The sequence below is a fragment of the Argiope bruennichi genome, chromosome X1, assembly GCF_947563725.1.
Source record: "Argiope bruennichi chromosome X1, qqArgBrue1.1, whole genome shotgun sequence".
Classification (NCBI taxonomy): domain Eukaryota; kingdom Metazoa; phylum Arthropoda; class Arachnida; order Araneae; family Araneidae; genus Argiope; species Argiope bruennichi.
In genome coordinates this window covers 13,266,421-13,292,718 of record NC_079162.1, presented here as the reverse complement: position 1 = coordinate 13,292,718, position 26,298 = coordinate 13,266,421, and the positions used below count along the sequence as shown (strand labels likewise).

The window sequence follows — 26,298 nt, the reverse complement described above, 5'->3', positions numbered from 1 at the left end:
GTTTAAAATTTGATGGGGGTTCCAGGCTTTCTAAAAGATATGAGAGCAAAAATGCAGAAATGTATTTCTCTTTGAAGACTGCCAGATATATTCATATTAAGCTTGAAAATATACATAACTTTCAATTAATTCAAAATAATATAATGGAAGAATTAATCTAACCAACATTTAAATTGCATTAGACATAAATTTTGAAATTAAAAAATTTTGATTTCAGCTGAACAAGTGAATACTTGAATAAATAAAATAAATACTCCATTACAAAGATGCTATTCAAATAATTTGCATTTAAATCAATTTTGGAGAAAAAGAGTAAGCAGTCTGCCCAAAATAGGAAATAAGGAATTCAAATTACGAATTTTAAAATCGAATGTTAGTCAATTCTCAGAAAATACATTTCTTATCAAGATTTTTAAAAAATGAAAGATCTCTTTAAATTCCTTCAAGTGTAAATTTAAGTATCTCATTTCATCCTAAATAGAAAAATTGTTCAATCATATCAGTGCACTGTTTGGTAGTTAACTGATTTAAAAGTTTTTATTAACTGAGTTTATATTTAACTGATTGAAAAGTTGTAATATACATTCAGAAAAAAAGTTAAAAAAATTAAAATTTCGTATTTATCATAATACAGAAATATTTCTTTATTATAATAATATATTTGTAATACTCGTATGCTACGGAGGAAAAACAGATTCAGTTTAGAAGATTTTACTTATAAGAAATATGCTTTAAAAAATAGAACATACACCCACAACCGATGCAAATATTAAATAAGTTGATATGGAATATGTTTATTATCTATTTATACTTTTCTTCCCTAATCATTTATTATTTTTATAATTGTTTTTTTTTATTTATTTATTCTATCGGTCTTTGTAAAAAATGTCATACTGTCTTGGGGCGATCATGAAGCCGACTAAGACCTGAAATTTCACGATTCCAGCCGTGGCTCAAAGGGTAATTATCAATTTTCGCATACAAAAAATGGTGATTACTCCGTAAAAATACTCATGCAACAACCACTCTCTAATCAGAGCAAGAAATATGAATTCTGAATAGCCATTCTATTTGTTCGCCAAAGGTAATTCCAATGAAATTGTGAGCACGTATGCCACTAGTTAATGATATGAATAAATGCGACTAACAGCATCTATCACACAAGCATCATTTTAAATCGATTAAACAAGAATTCCATAAGAAATTAGAGAAGCTCTGATAAAATTATTCTTTTAGTTTACAAGATTGTCTGATAGAGACTCCATGCAGTCTGAGAACTAAGAGATCTTTTCAAAGGAATGTTCTAATCTGTTTTTGATCTCTAGGCGAAATAAGATAAACCCTTTACATAAACAAAACCAAACATTTTGAACTGGTACTATCAGATGATCAGAAAATCTCTAAAAAATGCCGTTACTTTTCAGCTGACCTGACAAAACATATTAAAACATTCTTGGATCTTAAACTGATGACTAGACTTTACGTTTTAAGTCTTATATTTTAACAGCCAACTAATTGTTGAGGTAATACCAAAAGCAATTTGTATAAGAATGATTGTTAAAAAGAAGAACTAAACTGCCAATGATTAAAATGTATTGTTTTTTAACATAATTGCTACATTCTTAACATGTTTTTCTTCTATGCTTTTCCAGTTTATCGTGATAATATTGATACACATCAAATCTAGATTAAATTTTGAGAAAAATGAATTTGTTCTAAGTAAATATTTTAATTTATATCAAACAAATGAAAAAGTTTATTTTTTGGGGGGGTTTTAAATGGAATGCGCTAGAAATTGAGAATCACAATCCATGAAATATACAGATCTCATCAAATTTCTCGCACTTTGAGGCAAATTCCATAAAATCTGCGACAGACAGTGTTATGTTACATCTATATAAGCGGACATAAGCCCATTCTAATATCTTGATCAAGACCGATCAAATAAAAGAGTAGCGTAGCAAAATCATTCTTTTATTTACAGCCTAATATATATGCAAAAAACAATTTGTTCTAATCTAGGTCAATACTATTTACAAAAATCACATCGATCACATTGGAGAATAAGTCAGCAGAAAGAAAAAAAAAACGCTAACAGACTGTCAGCTCTAAACGGATACACCAGGGCCGCTCCAGAAATCCACTGATCTTTATCAGGTGGATACTAACACCGAAGCCCGAATCACACGGAGCTTCTCAAAAAAAAGGAGGAGGGTGAATAACCTTTTCGCGCACCGACGTTTCTCCAATCCCTCTTGAGCACGTGTTAATTATAATCAATTCGCAGCTAACACCGGCTGAAGTGCACCTGGGTTTGACTCTTAATGAAACGGTTGCCAGTAATTGGTCATTTCTTGATGACTTGAAAAGTCTCTTCATAAGAGAAAAAAAAGTTTAGAATCTGGATGTTCTGACGTTTCTCTCCCTTGAATGCATGATGGATCTATTTAAAACGACGGGGCACACATCTGTGTTGCCACACCTGGATAGTAACAAATACCCAGAAACAATGACTCTACTACCGAAAAGGATCCACATCTGACAGTCCGTATGCACTTAACTATGTGTGGGAAAACGGGTGATGCTACATCTGGTCAGAATGCCAATTACCATGTGAGGAAAAAGGGGAAATGTTACTCCATATAAACACAAGATTCATATCAATCATGTATAAGTGTCAAGATAAAGATATCTATATTGCTGGTTTAAACCAAACTTTCTCGTTGATCGAATTCTTGTGCCAGCAAATTACATTTACTTATTATTTTTCTATATTGCAATACAAATATATACATAGTTTTGCTAGAATAAACTTCGATATACAACGATCATTTCATAGTTCGACGATTTTTTTTTTTTTTTTTTCAAACTGGCTGAGACGCGCCACCATTCGTTAAGATATCACTTTAAGTTCTCTCAGTTATTTTTTGATTCGCAAACCTCGCAATAGCAATTCACTTAAATAATCCTAAGCACATAAAAAAAATAACAAAAATTAAGCTTAAGTGTAATGATTGATTAAACTACTGAAACCATTCCTCATCTTTGAATCGTTTATTTTTTCCCCATCAGAACAAGGAGCAAAATAAATAGCTCTTCACTTTCATCTCTAGCTTCAACTACTTGATATTCAGTGGAAGTGGAGAACGAGTACCGAGTGAAAAGGGTGGAGCCCTTTTTTGCAAAAAATTCCCAATGCAGAAGAAGGAAAAAACTTTCTACTACTATCTCAGAAGATAAGGAAAGTATGGTTGCAAAATTCCTATTAATATGATCGAATATTAACGCAATAATTATTCATGATTCATAATTTCACCCACTGAACAGAAGTAAAATGTTCTGTAAGGCGCGATTACAAGCAAATCAGTCGAACGGGTTTCACTGACAGAGTCATTAATAAGTAGTAATACGAATGAAATGAAAGGAAAATTAATTTCATCAAGATGTACGATAACAAAGAAGTAGAAAAAAGAAAAAAATTAAAATAAATTTGATTATAATATAGCGGATTTAAAACATTCAAAATTTGGCACGAGAGATTTTCAGTACAAGCAACTGTCAAACCATTTGCCCTCTTTGCAGGCATTTGCAGCAAAAACTAAAGAACAGAATGAAATGAAATTTCATATGCAGACTGCAGAAGACATGGAGAGATGAAATCGGCTAAAAAATAAACAAAAATTACCATAAGCCACCGATACAATACTTTGTAAACAGGAAAAATCAGTGCAATGAAAATTTCCATGGGGGCACAAATACTGATTAATGAAAGGATATTTTTTGTCCATTTCATATTGTATGTCATTTACTTCAATATGTGCATTTTTTGTCATTCGAACATCAATCAAATTTTGCATAATCTATTTCCGCGCATTCACAGTGACTTATTTTCGTTCCGACAGCGCGTTTTGTGCTTCGCAGTAAAGTGAGTGCGAGTTCCTTCTGGCCTATTGGGTCTAAAATTTGATATAAATCAACGTTTTTGTTGACCACATACAAAATGACATTTGTCTTAAGTATTTATGTTTTAAAATTATTGCGTTTACGTACACAGTAAACTTGAAGACGAATTTGGTCTAAACTTTAAAATTTGAGTCTCATTTTCGTGATAAAACACTATGCTAGATTTTACCCATATAAATTGTGGGCGTTCTCCAATTCTCACTTAAGTACATTGAATATCAAGCACACCTGGGCTGATTTCTTGCATGAGGTTTTCGTCTAAAATTTGATACAAATTTCATGTAAAAATCGCTATTCAGAATTCATCCATTGGGAAACGTGGAGATTCATCAAAATCTCGAGATCGAATTTTTCGACAGTAACAGTTCGTAACGAGTTATGAAAAAGCAAAAACAAATGGATTTCGGTACATTTAATGCTAAAATCAGTTTTCAATCATTCCGCAAAATCTATCGTGCTGTTTTAAAAATAAAATCAGGATTCACTCTAAATAAAAGAGGAGCGGGAAAAAATGCGCAATTATTCGGAATCGTTAATCGCTTCAAAAGTTGTCAAGTATTAATTATAAAATGGTAAAACAAATTCACTTTGTACAATAATGCCAAAATGCACTTCAAAGTATAAGACAAATTATCTCTAGTTGACCACTTTGTTACTGTGAACATAAAAAAATGACGTGATTTATAGTTATAATGACTTTATTTTTTAATTAATATAATTACTATTTTTACACAAATATAAAACAATTTTAATTTAAATATTGTATTTAAAAACCGATATTTTATAGATGAGGTTCTAGTAGAAATCTTAAAAGAAAGCTTTTTCCATTACACTCATTTCCATTTATAAACGATTTCTTTTTTTGCGACTCCAGGGGTTTTAAGAAAGATAAGCTAAATTAGAAAATCCGGTATTAATTAAAGAAAATAAAAATAACTTATGTTGAATGCAGTTGTTTGTAAAATTTAAATTAAATGATGACTACCTGAATTAGATTGCTGTCGAATGTCCAAGCTATTATTGTTTTTACAACCTAATATTTAAGCGCATAGAGTCAAGATCCTTAGTCTCAGACGATTCGCCTTAAAATAATCTGCAATTGATTTCTGGCATCCCTAAAAATATAACATTTTCAGCCGTAGATAATAATTTCTATACTTCGAGTTTCATATGAACCTTATTACAAAAGTAAATAAGCGCAGAAAAATTGTGATATAAAGCTGTATCAATCGCTATAGTAAATGTACAGAGAAAACTGAATGTACAGTGAAAACTTATATGTCGTAAAACAAATTTGCTCCATTTATATATCGGGACTCAAAAAAAGAAATGAGTCGGTCATTAAATACGTTCTTTTCATTAGTTCAAATTGATATAAATATCCACGGTCTAAACATAAAATTAAACTTGTTTTTCTGTTATAACAAAAATGCAACTGACTACAAAAGAGCGATAAATATCCAGCATAATATAAGCACATACATATTTTCTTCTTTTCCCATTCTCTGGGCTTTATTTATGAGTCAACCGAAGGAAAAAGAAATTGAAATTGTTGTCACTTACGCACTCATTCAGTTTTGTGGCCATGAAATGGAACAAACAGTTCGTCATTACTAAATCCAGTCTGAAGGAAACTCGAGCCTTTAGACCGACTTCTTTTGTTACTTCAGACATGAATGAATTTAAATAACGGAACAAGCAATACCCATCGAGATAAAAACAAGTATTCATCTAATCCAAACACAAATTTAAAAAAGCACGAACAGAAGAAACAGATTATGAGGACAAATACTGTTTGAAAAAAAAAAAGGATTTTAAGAAAGGAAACAGCGATTAGTTTTTTTTAAAGGTATATAAAACAGATTATGGAAGAATTTATTAGTATAGAGAAAATTTGAATTTTATTTATAATCAAGTAGAGTATAAACAATTTTTTTTTCTTTTCGAAATGTATGCCACAATTCATTAATAATTGTTTTCAGAATATTTAGTTTATGAATATTCGATTCGGTGCATATAATTTTTATAAAAATTTGATGTTTAAAAAATAAAATAATACAAATATCTGCATCAATTCATAATAACCAATCACAAAAACAGTTCTAAGCATATTCATTATTATTATTAGAATAAAATTATATTAATATTCATTATTATTATTAGAATAAAATTATATTAATATTCATTATTATTATTAGAATAAAATTATATTAATATTCATTATTATTATTAGAATAAAATTATATTAATATTCATTGAATCAAAAATTCCATGCTTTTTGGAATAAAGCATCAGACAAGTTCCGGGGAAAATATTCGGAAAATAATGAAAAACTGATATTTTTAATGTTTCAAACTGAAAAAAATATAATGCACGCAAGGCGGCCTGATCACAAATACTGATTCAGGATCGGAAGATCCGTCATGCAAGTGGACTTAGGGTATTTTAAATCAACCATTGCAGGTCAAACACCCTCAGTATAATAAGGGAGGGAAGTTTGAAGAGGAAATGCGGGTTGAGATGCCATCATACCGTGACTTAAAATTACGAGGTTTATTTTAAGATAAGCCTTTTGCAGTTTCAAAACAGATTGGCAAAGTTTTTTTCGCTATGAAAACCAATACAGCCTGGTGGTACGATATCGGATTTGAGACTAGAGGACTCCAAGTTCGAAACCCAATTCCGCCCAAAATCTGAGGTATATGCATGTACGGATTACAGGATGGGAGCCTTAGTAGCGGAGAAATAATGCTTTTCAGCAGTATAAATTTACTTTATCTATCAATAAGTAATTGGATACCAGTGATAAATGAGTTAAACACAATTTATTCATATTCAATAGTTGGAAGAACCTCCACTTGAGGCAATTACAGCATTAACCATCCGGGGCATGCGTGAATTATGTACAGTAGTATTTTCTCCCAAACGGCTTGGAGAAGACATGTAAGTTCTTTCACATATTTTGGACTTTTACTTCACTTCTTAATTCGGCGATCCAACTCGTAAAATTGTCACTGTATAGGAAGCACATCGTTGTCTAGAATAACAGAATAGGAGTCGACGTTCAGCTTACCATGCACTGGGATCAAGAGTCCCAGACCATAATTCCACCTCCATCAAACTTTACTGTAGGCACAAAGCATTCTGATAAAAGGCGTTTTCCATGGATACGACAAACCCAGACTCTGCCATCCGACCAGTAGAGATTGAACCTTGATTCATCACTCCAAAGAATCTGTTTCCACTCATCTACGGTCCAATTACGACGTGCCTTGCACCACCTCAAGCGAGCAGTGCGGTCGGATTTTGTAATCAAAGACTTCTGGGCGGTAACACGGCTATAGAAATAAAGCTAATGTACCTTCTTGTGGATAGTATTTATCGATAAAACAGTTCCGGATGCTGGTTGGAACTCTTGGAGTATGTGGGCTATCAGTTCAGTCGGTTTTTCCGAATTTCTTTGGATAGCACTCGTCGGTTTGTATCTTAGTTTCATGGGTTTGCCGGATCAAAGCATATTCCGACAATCACCACTCACCTTCCACATCTTAATCACAAAAGCCACTGTCGATTTTTGAATGTTTAACTTATTAGATAGGTCCCTTAAGGATTGATATCCAACTATGATATCCAACAATTACGCCTTTCTCGATGTCAGACAGCTCTGAATCTTGTGGCATCTTGCATGCAACTAATGTTAATGCTGTTTCCTACAAGACATTTAAGTACAGAAAGTGTGACGTAGATCAGGACCGTAGATATCCTCATTTGTATGGGTGTCCAAATACTTATTGGTAGATAGTGTATAATATAAAACAGCATGTATTATTCCCTCTAGTATATATTTCTACCTAAACAGAATATGAAAGCTAAGATAATAATTAAATTAATCTGAATGTCTTAATATTTACGAGTAATTCCAATGTTTATGCTTTTTTTCGCTATTTTAAATTTCGAAGTCGAATAAAAGTGATGTTGAGAAATTTTTTCCACCTGAAAAGTGTCCCAAGAAGTAAAGCATAATATATCAAAACGAAAATTGAAGAAATATTCTTAATAATGTTTTTACATTAATTTGGCAATTCGAGCTGCATTAATTCCTAAAAACCTTTAAACTCATTAAATTTATAAAGATTTAATTCAATAACATTACCAAAAAAAATATTTTTCAAAAGTTCATTAGCTACAAAAACGGGCTTTTACAATCTTTTAATCCAATTAAGACTCTAATGTTATTTCAAGAAAATAAAAATAAAACAGCACATTCGAAATAACAGCAGATGGAAAATAAAATCAGCTAATTATATCATTCTGGGCGGACATGTTATCAAGAACAAAGAAGCCGCTCAGAGATCAATTCAATTGGTGGGAAGAGAAGCTAAAAATGATGTGCTCATGCTTTAAAAAAACTAATAAGTAATGTAATAACAAAGATGAGATTCTAACTATACAGATGAATGAAATACAAGTAATAGATGAAAGTTTTCTTTTTGGCACTTTATTTTTTTAAATTCCCAGCATTATTTTTTTCTCCGGATGAATAATTTTAGGTAGATAATACTTATCGAAGAATACAATGACAGGAAAATGATTTTTGAAACGCATACAGAGAAATAGGACTGAATTTCTGTCATAAAAAAATTGCATTAATATACGGAACATTTTCTTACAAAATGCTTTTATATATTACAAAATAAACAATTGTGATTAATTCAAATAAATATTTTTATCCATAATCCATACATTGTGATTTCTGTTTATCAAAATGGCTGATATTAACACCTATTTAAGTCTTTCCCGATGAAATAATAAACAGACTTACTTGATTCAAGATTTTAAATATGAATTTGATTTAAGATTTTAAATATGAATTTGATTTAAGATTTTAAATATGAATTTGATTTAAGATTTTAAATATGAATTTGATTTAAGATTTTAAATATGAATTAGTGATATGCATTTTTAAATAGACAGCTACTAGAAGCGAGAGAAACCAGACATGCGTCAGAATTGTTGACATGTCTGTGGGTATTTATTACAGCAGCAATAAATGTTAGTTATTACAGATTTTTGCTCCGTCTATAAGAATTTTTAAAAAAGGAACTTGTTATGAAATGAGAAGGGGAAAAAAAGCAAAAATTATAGGGGAGGGGGGGGGGGGAATGCATCCCAAAAATTACGAAAAGTGAGCTGTTACTTATCCAATGCTAAATGTACGCATATACACATTTAAATGTATTTTGAATTACAAATTTTCGTCAAAAGCAATTAGCAATAGCAAATAATAAATGAATGGCCCTAAATGTTATACGTCTGTGTCGCCTGACATGGCATCACACATCTAACTGCGTTTTACGTCATGGAGTGATGTCTTGTTTCTTCTTCTGTACGATAGACAATGAATTCAAAAACTTGAATGTAATGTGAGCGTCATTTGCTTCCGCAAGACTTTCTTTAATATTAGTTAATCACTTATTCAAAGAAAAAATATTTTAAAAAATCATTTGCAATGAAAATCACAACTATACCGTAGATTAATAAAAAAAAATCATCAGAATTTACACAATAATATTTACAATTCGAAATTATTGTATCTATGTAACACACGTAGAAACTGCATCTTAATTTCATAACGACGTCTATGTAAAAAATGGCTCCTATGTTGAATTGCACATACTACCAATATTGACATTTTATTCTGCCATTACCGCAAAATTGTCAATTTCATTCGTATGCAATTGGCTGCTACCTAATTGGGAAGATAAGAGAAAAGAGGCAGTTGATTTGATTGCTATAGAATTTCTCACGACTGTTATTAAAGTTTTGATATCGAATATGTTTCAGTTACCGAAAGACCCTGAAAAGTACACAAAATATCGGACACATTCCATTATTACTTTTACTTTAAAGCATAATTTTTAAAGATGACCCTCAAAACCAAAGATTCAGCCGACTGAGTGAGGAGATTGTAAAAAATACGTGACTCCACATTAAAAAAAAAAAAAAAAAAAAAAAAATCAGCGATTGACTTCCAGACACAATGAATTAAGAACACTTGTTAACAGTTTTCATTCAATTTGTAGAGCGCGGCGAAAGATGAATGACCAACACATACGAGGGCATGTTACTTGAGCAGCACAGTTTGATATCTCCCTCCCTTTTTTCGGTGTGCGGTAGGAATGCCTCATTCGATCAAATCGTGGCACATCAGGAAAATCTAGAAAAAAAAAATGATTCAAAACGTCGAGTTCGTTATCTCCCTCCATACCTATGAATTTCATGAAAAGAAAAGGCTAGCAAGTACTCTTATATTAAGAAATTTAGGAGCCTCTTTCAACAAAGTGAAGCTTAAAGTTATCTAGACTCGCAAAGCATAACTTATACTATAAATGTTTTTAAAAAGAAAACCTCTCAAGACAAAAATCATATTTTTGTAAAATGAGGAAGGGCAGCTGAGATTCATATTCTGTAGGAATTTTTAATTCGGTCATTCCAAAATGAAACAAATTCGTAAAAGAAAACAGCCAGATGTTGTAACTCAGTACAATAACTGCCGATTATCCACCAAATTAGGTAGTAAAGTAACAACAGATAAGCGAATTCCACGGGTAATTCTGGAAAGAAGGGGAAAACAACTATAAACAAAAAAAAGCTTTTAAACAATTTCGATTTTATTTATTTATCTTTTTAGATTTTTTAATGTTTTTTTTATTTCATATACAATTATGATTTTATAAACAGTAGATTACAAGTATGTTTGTTTTACATTCCACAGTAATAAAAAAAAAAGATAATTTGTTTTGTATGTGCAGTAAAACCTATATTTTTTTGAAGCCTGTGACTAAAGATTTTGATTACGGAAGATCACTAAAAATCGAGAATTTATTGCATCAGTATATTGTTTAAATTATATAATTTTATTTTCCTTGAAATAGCATATTTTTATTAATGATCTTGAATATATCAAAAGTTTGTAACTTCACTCCAACAGCTCGATTACCTTGAGTAGAAAGCATAAAAAAAATCAACCGGCTAAAGAGCCTTATTTTTTTGTGTTTGGTGAGTTGCAACGCGGAACTGCGTTTAGTAGATAAGATGAAGAGATAATTTATTATAGGTTGGTTATGATAATGCTTTCTAGATTTTACTTGAAAATACTCATCTAGTGCAATCTTACCAGGCAAATATAACAGTTACGCAATTGAAATTTTAAATCATGAACAGCCTAATATAATGCGCATATTTCAATGGACCTTACTGTTTAGAAAAAAAATTCTAATTAATTTTTCTAAAGTTTTTCTAAACTAATTTCTTTTGAAAAAATAAAAAAGATCGAGTTTCAGGTACCACTTAGTCTTATCTGACTGTTAAAGGAATTTAGTTTATTACAAAAACTTTCAAATATTTTTTACTGAAAACTAAGGCAATAAATTTAAATTTATTTTGCTAATATTTTTACATCTTTTAATGCATTCACAAATTTAAAAAAATTAATGAGCCAACATTTTTGTGTGTCAAAAATACTAGGAATAGAGTTCATATAGAAATTTACAGAATTAATATGAGAAAAAAATTTACTCGCACAATATTTACGTTCCGACAGCATTTTATAAGTATTCGCTTTAAGATCTAGTAGACCGGTGACTTGTATAAATGAATCTATTAGCATGTTAACTCCTTAACTTGCAGTTTAGAATTAAATCTTGATAAAATCGAGATACAAATGGTTCATTTCTTTAAGAATTGTCTGGTCGACCCCCTTTATTTACATAAACTTAGAAATAGAATGTTTAACTATAAGAAAAGAACTGCACGAAAGTTGACCAAAAACGCATAAATAAAGCATTTTTCCTGAATGCGGAAAAAAAAAAAAAACGAGTGGGAGTGTTAACTATAGCGCCTTCTTTTCACTTTTCTTTACAGTCTGCATTCTCTGAAAGTATTGCAGGCTGTGGGATGGGAGAGACTATACCTTCGAAGGTCAAGGCAAAACCTGCAATCGGAAACCCTCCTCCCATTCGATTTCCACGTGTACTGCATAATATGAAGGATTTTGTAGTACAATAAAAAAAAATGTTTAATAGATACTTTTCTGAGTTCAAATACACATGAATGAATACTGATCATCTCGCACACAGATTTGATTAAAAATTTAATAAACATTTGCAATTCTGATGATAAAACTATGTACCTAATTCATACATCCTCTTCCTTTCATTTTTGAGCTATCGTATTCTCATGCACGGAACAGATAAGACTTCCGTTACACGGATTTTGATCGCTATCGTGCTCACATACAGACAGATATTATTCCAAAAACGTATTTTTTGGTCTCCAGACGGGATAAGACATGGCGATTTATCAAAATTTGCTTGACGATTATAATGATTTCTCTTTTTATACATCTTATGCAGGGAAATAAGAAATGTGAATAATGCTATTTGTTAAGAAACAACACGAAAATTTCCTTTACCAGTGCAATAATTTCACCGGAGGAAAACAAAAATTCACCTACGATCCACTCATTTTCCCTAAAGAAATGGTTAAATTCTCTATGACCTTGAAGTGACAAGTAACGACAAAACAATCTGTCTTCCGCATTAGATTCTTTAAAAAAAAGCTAAAAACGTCGTATAAAATAAAAGTACTACGAAAGGAAAGCAAGAATTAAATATCATATAATTAATATTCATGAGCGTTTAATTTCTTTTTGTGAATAACTTCTTTTTGTTATTATTCAAAATATTTTTAACCATCCTGTCATTCAAAGTTATCCTCTTGATGGAACTTCCAAACATAAATATTTACTATGTCTGGAGTAGAGGATGTACTCTTCAAGCAGTAACTTGACACACAGATCAAAACACAATAAACAGAAAAAAAAATACAATGACAAAAAACGCAATCTCGTATTATTATTATGAAACAATATATGTACATCTAAAAAAGATTATGCTTAGGATGGGAGTAACTTCTTGTTTTCGGAAACTGACCGCAATAGTTATTCATCGATTTTCAATGCGTAGAATGTCATTTGACCAAATTCAATTTTGTTTAAATGTTTTGGAAAGTTTACCATGTCAGTCTTTCAACTCTCGGAAATGCTACTATACCTAGCGATTTTCATAATGTTTACCATGCACTCAGATAGCTAGATAAAATTACATGAATAGAATTCTAGCGACATACCTGGGTAAGTTGCACAGAATCGTCATAACGTACCATGGACTTCGAAAACAACTGATAGGTTAAAATGTGATTAAGGAATTTGCTGAAATTTTAATAACGAATGGATACCTCTGAACTATATTTCTAGTTTGTATTTAAGCATTAGATACTTCAGAATGAATAGTTTCATAACTGAAACGGCTAAAATGAAAAACTTAACGTCCATCAGAAAATGATACCCAACTCTTGGAAACAAAATTCTCTAAATTTATTCTTCTATAAAACCTTGGAATATTTTTAATGTCTGAAATTTCAAGCTCGAAGAAATATTCTGTTTCTGACGAAATAAAGTAAAAACTGTGCTTGATCTTTAAAAAGGACGATCAATATAATTGTCACCAAACCGACATCGGATATTCATAGTAAAGAAAGGAAGCAATTATCAATTTCAATTCAGAATACCTAGCAAAATGAACATATGCTTTATTTTAAACGTATGATAGGTTAAATGAAAAGTAAGTCATGTAAGATTAACCTTTCATTTAGACAAACATTATTCAGAATTTCTTTAAAATTTAGAAAAACAAAGATAAAAAACATAAAAAAGAAAAATCTTAATGATTAAGACATACATACAATGCATGCTTCTTTTTGTCCGGGCTCTTTCATTCTTAGCATACTTCAGGTACTTTAGACAACAACGCTGAACAAACAAAATTATATCCCTATAATTAAACCTTGTTGACGATTGTTCAGGGAAAATTCTCTGACCATAAAGCATCTAAGATGAAGCAGATTGTCTAACATTATAATCACAAAAGTCATAGAAAATCACAAAAACATGAAAGCATTTTGCAGCCGTGATCCGAAACCGTCGAATTCGGATCACGGATTTCATAAATTCCAGGAGATATGCGTATCATTTAACGTGACGATCTATTCATATTTTTTTAAATGCATATGTACAAGATGGGCGATAGAGAATCTTCCACTTCTGCAGCCCAATGCAAGAGAATTAATTTTGGTATCATTACCAATAGCCGGTAAAAATGATATTATAATTAAGAAACTAATGTGTTGTACCCAAAAGCAAAAAAAAAAGGCGACAATTGAACGGAGGAGAATCGACGAGCTCATTTTCCTCTAAAAATGGTCAACCAGTTACCAATGCACGCCGCCTACGAGAGGAGCAAATGCAAGTACTTTTCTCAAGGTCAAAAACGTCATTTTCTTTTTTCTTTACAGCATATGTACCTTGAGATGTCGTGAACGAAGGAATGTAGCTTTAATTTATCTGAAACAAAAGTATGGCCTACAGCGACTCTTTTAAACAGATTCTTTATTTCCTCACCTAGTGGGTAACACAATTCTTCCCACAGATACATTGCGCTTATGTTTTGGATTATTATAGATTAGATTAGCTTATAGATTATGTGGTAATGAGCAGACAGTGCGCGAGATGTTTTAAAAACAAAATAAAATGTAATTTTATTACCTTATTTCGTGAATACAAAAAGTAAGAATTCTTTTTCGTAATCCTTGAAGCGCAACGCAGTAGAATACGCACAATATTTAGACATCGCAGACATTTAAGATTAGGGATTCTTGAAATATTTCAAATCACGACCCCATTTAAGCTACAAATATATTTTACGACCAATATTTTTTTTCCCCAATTTTACATGTACTTGTAATCTATATACTTACTTGCAAAGCACATGTAAGTTAAGAGGGAAAAAAATAAAAAATTCGGCATTAGTGAACGGTAAATCAAAAGAAATTTAGCTAAATATTTTCATTATTTTAAATGAAAATAGTTTCTCCAAATTATTCGGAAATGAAATGGCAATACTGCAAAATCTGAGAAAATCATTTACTATCAATTCTTTCACGTATTTGATTTTCACAGACGCAACATCTCTCGAGGTCGGAACACATAATTTAAGAAGCCCTGTTATAAATATTGAACAAAAAAAAAAAAAAAGATTTCAAATTAATTCTCATTCAGAAATAAGACCTGTATCGGAAAATGATAAGAAATGTATTTTTAATTTTTTGTCTTTTTCTACTAAAGGTTAATAAGAAAAGAATTCGGGGAAGGGAAAAAAAAGCTTTTTATCATATTGACTGGAGCATGACTAGCCTGTGATTCATATTTACTGTTTAATTTACATACTGACTATCTAATTAAATTATCCTTTCTTTACAATAGGTAAGAAACATCAAAGATGGGCAAATTAGACAAATGATTCGAGTCGCTGGCACAAATCATGTAAGCAAATGCGTTAGTTTTGTATTGGTACTTTATAATGACAATGAAAATAAATTATTTATAAGAAGAATGAGTTTAAATTAATAATTTTATTATTTCTGTGTCAGAATTCTTTGCCTGTAAGTAACAGAAATCTATGCTCTCAGGTAAAAGAGTACAATTAATTAAAAATAAAGATATCTATAGAAGACCATATCAGTTTTCTCTCATTTTATTCGGAATCACCAGTGAAAGTATCTTGTATATTCAGATTGGCAGATACCAAAATTGAACATTTCATCACTTGTCTAAAATAAAATAAAGCTTTCAAGTTTCTTACGTGAATTTTTAAACTCTGAAACACTGATTAGGAATCTAATAACTATACGTGCCGCTGAATAAACAGTAAGTAGATAAAAACAAACTAAAGGAACACTAAAAGACTGGAATCCTGCTATCAAATCGGCTTAACGTGTACAGCTGGAAGCATATACAACTACTGCCATTGAAAATTGTCGAATGCTACATTTTCCCACATGCACAGCTAGCATTATATAGAACAAGGATTCTTAAATTTTTTCCACTCGACACTCCATTACGATTGCTAATTATTCCGCAGTCTATTCTTACACAAAAGATTATTTCATGACCCCAGTTATACCTATAAGTATGAAAACAAAAGCAAGAAACGGATAATTAACTAAAGATTAGCAAGGAAAATTTTCATAAAACACATTCATTCGTAAATCTGCAATGGATTTCAATTCAGAATGGATTTCTTACTTTTATTTACTAATATAAAAGAATTTATCATAATTACAAGTTGCGGATATTTTCGGGATTTAAAATTTCATATGCACGATTCTACTAGCGGTGGGGGTATAGTTTAAAAAACCTCGATTTAGAGTAATAATAAAGTCAAAAATAAGATCGAGGGAGGTAATCCTTCCTACACATACTGGCATTCCATATTCATCAAAATAATGTATTAATTCTAATTATAAGCCATTTAATGAATAATAATAGCATAATACGCTACATTAGATTATGTGTAATGAGCAGACAGTGTGCGAGATACTCTAAAAACAAAATAAAATGTAATTTTATTACCTTATTTCGTGAATACTAGAAATAAGAATTTTTTTTCGTAATCCTTGAATGGCAACGCAGTAGAATACGCAAAATATTTAGACATCGCAGACACTTAGGATTAGGGATTCTTAAACTATTTCAAATCACGAAACCATTTCAGCTACAAATATATTTTGCGACCAATAAAAAAATTGCTTCAATTTTACATGTACATACATGTAATCTACATATTTACTTGTAAAGCACATGTAAGTAAGTGGGAAGTCTGTATTGAATAAAATAAATTTTGAAACAAAAACAAAACAAAACAAAAAAAACATTAAAACAATTTATCACGACCCCATCTCAGCTACAAATATATTTTGCGACCAATTAAAAAATTGTTCCAATTTTACATGTACTTACATGTAATCTACATATTTACTTGTAAAGCACATGTAAGTAAGTGGGAACCCTGTATTGAATAAAATAAATTTTGAAACAAAAAAAAAAACATTAAAACAATTTATCTTCATTTGAAAATTCTCCCCTCTGCATTAAAATGTCTGAGTTTCGATTATAATTACAACTATCAACTATTTATATCTGAACTATCTTTTATTTCTTGGTAGCTAAACAAAATAAAATTATTTTATTACAATTGATATACATATATATATATATAACCTTTAGAATAACTTCTTGTCAGAATTTTTGAATAATCTCAGAAACAGCAGAAGTTTTTTCTTTTGCATTGCATTTCCTAAAGTGAATTTTCCTAAATCGAATTTTTTTCTTAACGTGGAGTTAAGAAAAAAATAATCGATTTTTATAGCACAATAGAATAAGAGGAGAAAAAAAATATCAAATTTAATGTGCAAACTGCTCTCTTATTACAAAATTCACTGAAACTTCAAATTTCGTTTTTAAAAATAAACAAAATCTCATCAGTCTTTAAACTGAATTGCTAGACTAAAGAAATAAAAGGGTACGAAACAGGCACAATACAAGTAGCAATCTCACGTAAAGGTATAAAAGACCATTTACACGATGCAGCAATTTTAAGTGGCAGATTTTTCTCCCATTCCTCTTACGAAAAAAAAACGCTTCTGCCCATTTACTCTCCGTGACTCTTCGTGAATGTCATGCCAGGCTAATAAGAAAGGCCTCAGGTTTCTCTCTGAATCTTGTTCAATGGAAATTATAAAAGACCCTCTCCAGGCTTTGCGGTACCTTTGTAAGGCACTTTAACTCTAGAGACCTTTTCTTCGACAAAAGCTCCGACGCAAATTAACTGCTCGGTCATCCTTTTTCAACATCTGAATAGATCGTGGTAGAACCCCTCAGACACCTACAAAAATTCTCAACAATAGTTTACCATTCATGGCTGGCCTGCTTTCGAGTTTCTTGACATTCCATTCAAAACAGTTGAGAATGTCATGCCTCCACCCCGCAACGGAATGCTTCTTACAATGCGGATTTTGAAAGCTAAAACTGCTGCTAAGGACAGTCGGAACTAAAACATTACACGACACAAGCTTCACAATGTTTTCCTTTATTTGCAAGAAATGAATCAATAAAAAATATGTAGAAGTCTAAAAGAATGAATGACCAAAAAAGCTTAAGAGAATATATTATTAAATCCACGAATATTAAATCGATTTATAAACCAGGTCTCTTTTAAATTCTTTTTACTTGCAAGCTTTTTTCAGGAAAAATGAAAAGGTTCGCGATCTTCAAACTTCAAAATAAATTTTAAAAAATGAAACATTTAACCAATTATCAACAGCAAGAAAATCAATTTAAAATAGTCATACAGTAATCCTCACTAAAATCATTCATATCAGGTTGATTTTCTTAGCATTTCTTGCTCACAAATACTAAAACATTTGAAGACTGGAAGTAATGTTTCGATACACAGTTTAAAACGCTTCAGATGGCGTCCCACAAATTAAGCACTGTTTGTATAGATGAAAAAGAAAATTACAATTTCTACATTACTTGCATCTCTTCTCCTGCCCCGTTATGTAATTTCTTTGGAACTTTAAAAGGAAAACACATCTATTCAAAGAGGAATCGAAAATGAAACAAAATAGATAATTAGTAAATTTATAATGGCAAGGATCGGGTAGATATGAGATGTCAGTTCAAAAAAAAATTATATCGAACTTTACTAAGTATAAGGAATTGGATTTGATGAAGACCAAAATAACTACTCAAAATACAAGAGATCTCCAAAAATGTTCATCCACGAATTACGAAAATTATTTAAGATTTTAAAAAAGTGAGCAACGAATAGACCAGGAAGTATTACTTTAATATATCTTTATTATTAAATAATTCATACGCTTATTGACAATTTTATACAAGGTTTCTTATTTATTTTTCAATTTTGGTGGGAGCGACAAGTTTTCGAGGAAAAGTGAAAGTGAAAAAAATGTTCTTCACTTGAAAAATTATTGCAAATGGGAAAATGTTGAAATATGACGTTACAAATAAAGAACTAAATTTACTTTTGAGAAAGATATTTAATTTAATAACGATTTTTGTTTCAAATAATCTGCGCTTACTAACTCTAAAAAGCATGATGAAATCACACTTCCACAACCAACCCCAAGAAAAAAATTATAAAAAGGGACAAAAATGTGGTTGCAATTGGTAGATTAAACACTTTTCTTTCCATTCTTTTCTTTTGCAATGTATATATATATATTCCATCTTTTAGTTCATCTTAGTTTCGTACAATAAATATTTAAATTTATGTTGAAGCAAACTACATATGTTTTACGCACATAATAACTATATTTAGAATTAAAAAGTTATAACGAAGTATGATCTTATCATTCTTAACACGAAAAAATTGGTGTAAATAGCTCATTAATACAAACAATATTTTACACTTAATAAAAGGATTTTGATTATTTCCAGTCGAACTATTTGCACAATGTAAAAGAAAAAAAGCAAAATTTTCAGGGAAAAACTCTAATAAGGGGGGAAAAAACACTTTAAATTCCATACGAATCAAGAGTTCATTTTAACAATGCACTTGAATCATGCTGATCCATTATCGGTCGAAAACTCTTATTTTATAATGACATTTGGAAAAAATGAGGAGGAAAAAAATTAATAAATAATTTCCTTATTACATCCTTCAATAAGTAGAACGGAAGAGCCTCATTTAGGTATTGAAATGAATGAATTCATTAATGCAGTTCATAATACAGAACTTCGGTACTGGAGTACCAAGTCAAACAGAAAACCTGTCAAACAGCAGTGGGAGAGAAATAATACATAATTAGTTGCCTCATAATAGGCAACAGATGTCGAATTAGGAGGCGGATATTAAAAAAAATGATGGGGTCATTTTTTTCTTCCCCTCCCTCACTTTCAGGGTTGTAGATTTTGTCACATCCGGCCACATTATCACCGAGCTGTGGCACTCTTCCTGGTAGATAACACCGGATAGAGAAGAATGTTTTATAGTCGGAGCTTCGTGAACTATGGGTCGCGATCCCATCATTCGCAGAAATTTTGGAGTCGTGAAGATTTGAGAATTTGTTCTTCTGTTCAACTCTTTTATACTGATATAAAAAAAAACCTTGATTTGGAACATTTTAGGAAAAATTTATGAAATGACATAAAAATATATAGTTGAGAAATATATAGTCTTTTGGTTATCCAAGTACCTCACTGTGACACTCTTCCTGGTAAATAATATGGCATCTAGATTCATTTTCTACAGACAGAGCTTCTTAAATTGTAGGCTCGCATAGAACAATTTCTGACCAGTGAAAATTTGATAGAGAATTTAACTATTCAATTGCTCTACGCCAATCAACAACTTCACCTCTTTTTGAATTATTTCAGTAAAATAATGTTATTTTTTTATTTTTTTTTTTATTTATTTTGTTAAGATTCTTTTGACAATATATTTTCCTGCGTGCACTAAAAAGATCTATAACTCGATAAACTATGGAAGGAATGGTTTAAGAATTTAATACGTTTAAAAGGTTCAGTAGGTAGATCAAGAAAATATCGAGTTAGATACAGTTTTACTATGGAAAGTAGAATTAGTGTGACATTAATAACCATAATGGAATCCATTACATTTCAGTTACCTTCTAATATAATGAATAATAACAACCTTTCAAATTCGAGGGAAAATTTCACATAACAATTCGAAAAACAATATTAACATAAAAAGAAAGGATTTTTTTTTTTTTTAGTTTTATTAAAAATACAACAATGTAATAGAAAAAGGGGGGAGGAGAATAATAATACTAACAGAAGGAAAGAGAGATTAGAAAGTTACACGAATATTGTGAATATTAATTCGCAATGCCACCTGTTCGCCAGTTAACATAATGTTTTCCAATGAACTAAATACTATAGATAATTAAATTTGAATCAGCAGCGACAAGCTATGCCGAAAATGTTATTTTCTCTGAATTTGCAGGTTATTGCGTTTTTACATATTAATGGGCGAATACCCTAAACGCATTATATTAATATACCATATCTCACCCAGAACTGATTTTTTCAAATTTAGTTCTTTCTTTGTAAATGAATATTAACATTCGCATTCAATATTTGTCGAATACGAATAAAAATGCACAGTGAAAAAAATTCGAAAACACTTTTAAAAAAACTTAAAACGTATTAAACAAATTCTTTAAATAAAATATATCTGTTTACTTGATTTTAGCAGATGAGGTTTTAATGCAGGGGTGGGGGATGCGACAGAAAATCAATTCCTGTTTGATTAGAAAAATGAAATCAGTCCTCCCCCCCCCCCCTCTTCTCTTCATACAAGCGTCATTTTTTTTCGCCGCCCTAAAAAGATAAATGGTGAACAAGAACATAGAGCAATGGAAAGAGGGGAAAAGGAGGGAAGGGAAAAAAAAAAAGAAGAAAAAAGATTTGTAGAATATATCACAATCAAGCGAAGGGTGACGGGGGGAAATGGAAATGTATTCTAGAAGGAAATATGACGTAAGAATAGAAATAAAGAAACGTTTTAAGAAGGTAGGAGCAAAAAATAAATTAATTAAAATTAAAATTTGGGAGAAGAAAGTTTTGGAAATCCTATTCAAACAATTTCTTCTTTCAGAAATAGTTGGAAAAATAAGAAGTCCATATGTTTGTTCTAAAATAATAAAGTAAGAATTATCCATCCTTCCCATATTAGTTTTAAAAAATCTTATTAAGCTGTCTTATAACTAAGCCTTAAAATAATTTTTATTCAAGAAATTAAAATCTTCTTTTAAAAAGTAACACGTACAGATGATGCCACGAATGGAAACAACAGAGGAAGAGATAGCACTAAAGCAGCTGGAAGCGCAGTAGCAGATTTATGAGTCTTAAAAATGTGGAGATATACTTTTTTATTTATAACGCCGATTCGGAGACAAGGGGAATAATATTTTTCACAGAAAGAATTAAACGCACAACCTCTGAAAGCATCAGAAACTAGTGTTGAATTACCGCATTAAATTAAACTATAATTTATCTTATACATATGCATCCAAACAATATCGATCATGTTTTCTGACCCGACTTGTAAATAGAAAAAATAACGATACTTGCTTTCTAAAGTTTACTTCAATGTGAAGTCTGACTATTAGCAGAATTTCAGGAATGTTTGCGTTTTTCCCGCAAAAATTTATAAACAAGCATTTGATTCTGACAAAGAGAGTGAAAAGTGGAAAAACTCTCAAAAGAATATTTCTTCTGATCGGGCTGTTGTATTTTATCATTCATTTATTTTTATTTATTATTTTTTTCTGTTTGGACGGTACAATACAAAGTAATAATCTCACAAATGAAAACAAAATAACCAGAGAATACGATAAGAAAAAATACCAAATTTAATATTCGCTTCAATACAGAAAACAATAATGAATATGGAAGAAAATCAAAGCCTGGTTTTTTAACGATATGCAAAAAAGGGGTTTATACGTTAATTTCTCCTCAACATCAGTAAATTTTTTCTGATTTCATTTCATTCTTTATTCCATTTCTATATAAATTTTGATTGTTTTTCAAACTTCTGGTAAGGGGAAGATATCGAATGTTAGATATTTATAGCACCTAATATGATACTTCGTGATACTCTTGTTTCATTATGACGATTAAAATATGTTGAATAAACATTTCGTTTTATAGCACATGGAAAAATTATTATAGAACAAATTTTCCAATCTAATTTACGGAGCATCTTTTGAAAAAACCTTTTCTGAAGAATTTGTTCATTCCCAAGGATTCTCATATCCAGAAATCTCTCATCCTGTATATAAAAAACCAAATATACTCTTCGAGACTATGAACAGGCCCGAAAAAAAGACCATAAACAAAGAGGTGAAATGAAAGCAGACATATTAGGGTTATCAATTATTTATTTACGTTTTGATTGGAAGAAAAATAAAACCAGCAATAATAAAATTACAACATTCCTGTAGTAATGGATGCATGGTTTTTCCCCTCTTTATCATTCTTGATTTTTGAAGAATGATAAAAGAATTAAGTTTACTTGAAAATAAAATGGAGTTTTTCCCCTTAACAAAATAAATTTGGAAGTAAATAGAAGAAATTCGGTGAGAATTAGTTGAACATAAGGGAATTTATTTTGAAGTCTCCAATGTGACAAAATAATTATGGCAAAAATATCTACTCCATATGAGAAATTTATATATTTTTAAATTCTAAATTAAATACACCAACAATGGAAAAGACATGAGAGGAAATGGGAGGGGGTGGGGTGGAGAACTACAATTAAAATATAAAAGGCAAGGAATCTCTTGACAATTCTCAATTCAGAAGACTTTCGAAAAATTTGTTCGCTAAATCCATTTACATTTCGAATCCAGTTAACCCAATAATATTTTAAGAAGTAAAATGCTTCACCTCATATTCGCACATGAAAGGACGTTCTAATTATCAGTTGTCCTTTACGAAAATATACAAGACATTTTTTTAACTTTTAAGATGATTGAAATAGCTTCTATTCGAATTCTACACGATATAAACAATGTACTGTCTTTTAGGAAAGGATTTTTTTTAAAATTGAATTCGAAGGTTCAAATCTCTATCGCAATTTTGCCTTTTAACCGAAAGTAAACATTTTCCTCAGGTAATTCCTTTATATACTGAACGTTTAATTTAGGAAAGCCTAAAACATCAGAAATTTTGAAACAAAAAATAAAGTTACTCGTAAGTAATGCCTAATAAAATAAAAGGCAAAATTTATTTATTAGCAATTTTTCTGCATTAACACTTAAACAATGGCTTAGGTTTCATAAAAATAACTAGAAATTTATTTAAAAAGTGTAGAGTTTTCAAAATTTTAATAATTAGTTTTAAATAATTGCGTTAGTTAAAAGAATTTATAACAAGGTATTTTCACTCAGAATGTATTTGTTTCTTTCTGTAATATAGTAAGGTCCTAATTCTTAATAGCTTTCAAGTGACGTTCAAAGAACATAAAATCCTTTATATTTCCTTCACTTTTTCGTATTTCTAAATGAATAACCTCTATATTCTCCTATAAGCTGTCACGTTACTCAATCCGCAATTAAAATGAAATATTATTAACTTTTTTTAAATTTAATTTTGAGTTTCAAAAGACTTTTGTTAAAATCCAGACATGCTTTCATAAAATGAGCATGTTTAGGAAAAGGAAAGACAGAGGACTTAAAAGCCATTTGAAAGAAATAAAAACAGGAAAATGCTACTTTTATGTATGCCAAATGGACATAACTTTGTGTTTTTATCTCTTGTGTTTTTTGTATGAATGAAGCACAGGTAATAACTTCATTTATATTATTGGAATATTCTATCAGCAATATTTTATCAGCTAATATTTGACTATATAGAACAATTGTGCATCAGTATTCTAAGATCTTCACCCATATTCTAGGTTCTGTGCTAAGTGTACACATTGCACATATCCAGTTAAAATTCAGTCTGGTTATATATTCTCTTATACTTAGGAAGAATTTCCAAGCTTTGTTTCCATACACTATAAATTCTTCTCGCTTTTCTCTTCCTTCGACTTACTATATTAGATAATAACAATAAGGAAATGCATAAATATGGATATTACAAATAAGAACTCTTCTAATGAATAATACTCTATGGTACCTTTCCTGTTTGTTTGTTATTTTACATTTTTAAGATTTTTGTTTGATTACTATTTATTTATTTATAAACAAAAATAAATCTTGAACATTAATGAATGTTGGAACCAGAAATGATGTTATTTATACTGATAAAAATGCAAACAACACGAGACGATAGTTAATTTTTTCATGCAATATTAAGAATAAAAATGCTAATAAAAACATTTATTGAATGACAGATGATCCTCTCCTATTCAAATAGCACCATAACTTCAGCCACTGAATAGAAGAAACCTTTATATTTTTGTAACTTATTATATTCTCCTAAGGATATTCCTTTATTTGTGTCCTTAAAGAAAATCGTTCCTGTATATTCTTTATTCTTTATTTTTACAGAGAACTCTTTTAAAGGTTTTTCTACAACCTTATTACCCACAACTAATAACAGCAATCATCGCGAACCTGCACTTGGAACCTTCGCTTAACGAGATTCATATAGATATTAAAAGAAAGACCAGTAAAGCGGTTAATGACAAAAAAAGAAAATATTTGCTTTCTCATTAACATATCGTTTCTAATAGATAGGGAAGCTGCTACTACTTTTACGCCATACCGAAACAGGCATGTCTAAAGGAAGAGGGGGGTGGGTCCAATACCGTTAACGCTCTGGAGACGTGACAAGCATGCCCTTGAGCAAGAAAACTAATGTCAGTGAAAGGCCGGGTTGCTTTACTGCAGAGTCACGCATCTCTTCATAAAAACATTACTTTCATGAGAAGCATTATGTGCCGTGATTAACTACAGGGAAACTGGAAATAGGAGGAGTTTTATGGATTTTTCTGGGCTGATAATCAGAACTTAAAATTAAGCCACTGTATAATCAATAAAAGTTCATAAAAAAGATCTAAAGTTAACTTATTTCAAAGGTAATTTTATTTATTACTAGAAATTCAAAGAATGATCAGATATACTTCCTTGTAATAAAATCTCCTTCAAACAGTGATTATGTGGAATACGCATTCTCATTCAATACTACATTTTTGTACATTGGAAACTTATTGATCATAGAAATAGACTGATTGTCCTTTCGAAAGAAAAAAACCGCATTTTAGAAGATTCTTATATAGAAGATCCGTCATTTGAATCTCTCATTGAAACTTGAATTCAAACTAAATAACTTTCAGTGAATCTCTTCAAAAAATCACGATTTAAATTTAAGCTGAGTGATGATTAATCGATATAGTTTAAACTGAACATTAAATATAAATAAAAATGAATCAGAATTCTAAATGAATCAAAGATAATGAATAAAACAAGAAAAATATGCTTCAAAAATGGAGTGAAAAAGAAAATAGTCTGTCATTTTGACTTTAAGAAATAATAGAAAGTATACTTTTGATGTATACATTACAGCTGCAAATTGAATAAATTTTAGTTTAAGGCAAACTTAATATTTATTTCTTGTTTCGTTTATTCAATAGTACGAGATGCAGAAATCATATTTTAAAATTAAATTGAAATAAATTTCAGTAATATTTAGTTGTTTCTTTTGTTCTCAAAATACTTTAATTTCACTTATACACCTGTCTTTCAGTATGTGAATCATACCAACCAAGTGGCTAGGTGCTAGATCATATATGATGGTTAAACCGTTAGAAATTGATAGTTTCATCAAATGCTGCTCAATTCTGAGTAAATTCCTTCATATATAAAATTTAGAATTTCATT

General features: G+C 30.3%; 1 protein-coding gene across 3 annotated transcripts in view; it reads right to left on the bottom strand.

The window, feature by feature from the left end:
* The window catches only part of LOC129959499 (rho GTPase-activating protein 7-like), a 328,073-nt gene that overhangs the window by 234,492 nt on the left and 67,283 nt on the right, over positions 1 to 26,298 (bottom strand). Inside the window, exon 3 of one of the 3 annotated variants that reach the window (XM_056072353.1) lies at positions 10,079 to 10,180. The exons of the other annotated variants lie outside the window; for them this stretch is intronic. The gene's annotated coding sequence lies outside the window, so the exon portion shown is untranslated. The remainder of the gene's footprint in view (positions 1 to 10,078; positions 10,181 to 26,298) is intronic. 3 annotated transcript variants of the gene reach the window in all.